This window comes from Megalobrama amblycephala, linkage group LG2 (assembly GCF_018812025.1).
Source record: "Megalobrama amblycephala isolate DHTTF-2021 linkage group LG2, ASM1881202v1, whole genome shotgun sequence".
NCBI lineage: Eukaryota > Metazoa > Chordata > Actinopteri > Cypriniformes > Xenocyprididae > Megalobrama > Megalobrama amblycephala.
Genome location: NC_063045.1, coordinates 54,914,717 through 54,918,319, shown reverse-complemented (window position 1 = coordinate 54,918,319; position 3,603 = coordinate 54,914,717). Strand labels below are relative to the sequence as shown.

Below are 3,603 nucleotides of genomic sequence, written 5' to 3'. Positions count from 1 at the left end.
CCGTTCTCCTGGCAACCGCCAAACCCAGACTCATCCATCAGATTGCCAGACAGAGAAGCGTGATTCGTCACTCCAGAGAACACGTCTCCACTTCTCTAGAGTCCAGTGGTGGCATGCTTTACACCACTGCATCTGATGCTTTGCATTGCACTTGGTGATGTAAGGCTTGGATGCAGCTGTTCGGCCATGGAAACCCATTCCATGAAGCTCTCTACACACTGTTCTTGAGCTAAGCTGAAGGCCACACGAAGTTTGGAGGTCTGTAGCTTTTGACTCTGCAGAAGGTTGGCGACTTCTGCACACTGTGCACCTCAGCATGCAGCGCTGACCCCACTCTGTGATTTTTACATGACCTACCATGTTGTGGCTGAGTTGCTGTTGCTCCCAATTGCTTCCACTTTATGATACCACGTGGAATATTTAGTAGTGAGGAAATTTCACGAATGGACTTATTGCACAGGTGGCAACCTATCACGGTACCACGCTTGAATTCACTGACCTACTGAGAGTGATCCATTCTTTCACAAATGTTTATAGAAGCAGTCTGCATGCCTAGGTGCTTGATTTTATACACCTATGGCCATGGAAGTGATTGGAACACCTGAATTCAATTTTGAAGGGGTGTCCCAATACTTTTGGCAATATAGTGTACCACATTTCCACATAGGTACATCCCCTTTGGGTAGGATGTGGCCTCCGTTACATCCATATCCCCCTGGGAAAGAGAACGCTTCTCAATGTTATATGGCATATGCAGCTGTGCATTCTCTAAGCTTACCCTTACTGCCAAAAGTAAAGTCATTGCATTTGGAAACAAAGATGAAGTTCTCAAGGTGAACGCATACCTTGACCCTAGGGGTCAAACAACAACAAACAATCTTGGTGTGATTTTGGAGTCAGACCTTAGTTTCAGTAGTCATGTAAAAGCAATAACAAAATCAGCATCTAAAAAATTATCTAAAACAGGGGGAGATCTACCTACCTGCAAAGTTTAGTTCCAACCCTGATAAAACACACCTGAATCAGTTAATTAAGATCTTTAGGAGCACTTGATAATTACAGACAGGTGCGTTGAGCAAGGCTGGACCTAAACTTTGCAGGTAGGTAGATCTCCAGGAAATGGGAGCGTTTAGCGGAAGTTCTACCCGGAAGACTCTAATGCACGTCATTGCTCATTATCTAACCAATCATTACACGTCACCTGAGTATATAAGTTCTGTTCCCACCCACTATTGTGTTCGCAGATACCATCGCCGGCGTTCACCCCCATCCTCCCCACCACCACCAGGTCAGTCCCCGTCCATACAACGGGGGTAGGCTCCGCCCCTGCCTTAATCTTAAGGCAGGATCTGCAAACGACTGCTACCCTCTGGATTGTACTATGGACGGGGCCTACGCCAAAGAACTTTATCATTTATCATTGATATTTATATTCATACTGTTGAATAAATCATATTCAAACGTTTCTTTGCTTCCCGAGTCTTTCTGGTAGAACAGGATTGGGCACTCCTGATCTAAAAATATTGCAAGAATTAGATGCTTTGTTTCCAGTCAAGAATTAGAGAAACTTGTTCATGCTTTCATCACAAGCAGGGTGGATTATTGTAATGGACTCCTCACTGGTCTTCCCAAAAATACCATAAGACAGCTGCAACTCATACAGTATGCTGCTGCCAGGATTCTGAGCAGAGCCAGAAAATATGAACCATATCTCTTCCAGAAGAGATCAGCTCCAACAGTAGCCACATTCAAATCCAGACTCAAAAAACATCAGTTTAGCTGTGCATTTACTGAATGAGCACTGTGCTATGTCCAAACTGACTGCACTATATTTTACTTATGTATCCTCTTTTTTTATTCTAAAGTTTTAAAATTCTCTACTTTTATTGCTATTTCTATTTTTATGAACCGATTCTTAACTGTTTTAATGCATTTTATATCAATCTTTTAATTATTGTGTATTTGTTTCATTTTTATGTGAATCATACATATAAAACAAATGATTATGAAGCATCAGAGTGGGCAGTAGATGGGTGGGCCAGTCTGAGTCAGACACTGTATAAATGAAAGGACAGTAAGGAAAATAGAACAAACTCCTAACAGGAGGAGACTCACCCATGGCCTATGAGACAGAGGATCATGAGACTCAATACTGCTTTCCTGCCATCAACTCATCATGTATCAAGGGAAAACGTTCCAGACATGAATACAATATCATGTATGTGTTCGTATCATTGCTGTCAGCATGGACTGTGTTTCTGAACCTGCTGGTGATCATCTCCATCTCTCACTTCAAGAAGCTCCACACTCCAACCAACCTGATCATTCTCTCTCTGGCTTTGGCTGATCTTCTTATTGGATGTGTCATGCCCATAGAAGGCACTAAGCTGATTGAAATGTGTTGGTACTTTGGTCACACTTTTTGTGGACTCTATTCAATATTTATTGCAGTGCTTCTTTCAGCATCTCTCAGTAATTTAGTTTTAATTGCTGTTGATCGTTTTGTGGCTGTGTGCCACCCTTTACTGTACCCACAGAAAATAACAATGACTAAAACTGCAATAAGCATCTGTCTGAGCTGGTTTTGCTCCTCAGCTTATAACACTGCCTTTGCAGTTAATAATGGATATTTTGACACTTCACTCAGAACAGACATGTGTTATGGAGAGTGTTTTATTATGATGAGTTTTGCCTGGAGAGTCATTGATCTGTTCATGTTTTTTATTTTTCCTTGTACCCTGATCATAACTTTATATTTGAGGATTTTTTATGTTGTACATCAGCAAGTGAAAGTTATAAACTCTCTGATGAAGGGTGGTAAATGTGTAATGGAAGTTTCAGTGAGGAGGAAATCTGAGAGTAAAGCTGCTCTGACATTAGGAATCATTGTGACAGCTTATCTGCTGTGCTGGATTCCGTACTATATCTGTTCTATATCAGCAATCTCTACCACAGTCATAAATGTTTTGACATGGGTTGTGTACACAAACTCAGGTCTGAATCCTCTGGTCTATGCTTTATTTTATCCCTGGTTTAAAAAGACTGTTAAACACATCTTAACTCTGAAAATATTTCAGCAAGCATCCTCTCTGGTCAATATTTTTTCACAAAATCAATTGTAATAAAATAGGTAAAACCATGAGAGGAATTTCAAATAAACTGCAATATTGTTATTAAGTCATGAATGTAGATAATCAGCTTATCTTTGTAATTTACACTTCATGTATCTTAATAGTATGTATGCTTGATGTAGAATTCTCACACTGATGCAATGCAAGTTTTGTCAGAAGATTGAGCAAGAATCACAAACCTTTAATATACTAAAATAAATGATAAGATACTGAATATACTGAAATAAATGATAGATGTTATGTACTTTACGCTTCACTTTCATCAGTCATTATCATAAATCAAAAACACAATGACAAATAGAGGACAGTCATAGAGAACTATATGTGAGCACAGAGTGCATATTATGGTGGTTCATCACAAAGTGAATGATTAAAATGGCTTATAACAGAGCAGGGGTACTCAATTTCAGAGGTCAATAGGGCTGCATTTAAACCACATAAAATGCAAAGGGCCACAAATTACTACTTTCAT

The 3,603-nt window shown here is 39.8% G+C and overlaps 1 pseudogene; it reads left to right on the top strand.

The window, feature by feature from the left end:
* Positions 1-2,063: 2,063 nt before the first annotated feature.
* LOC125262943 lies at positions 2,064-3,603 on the top strand (annotated as a pseudogene).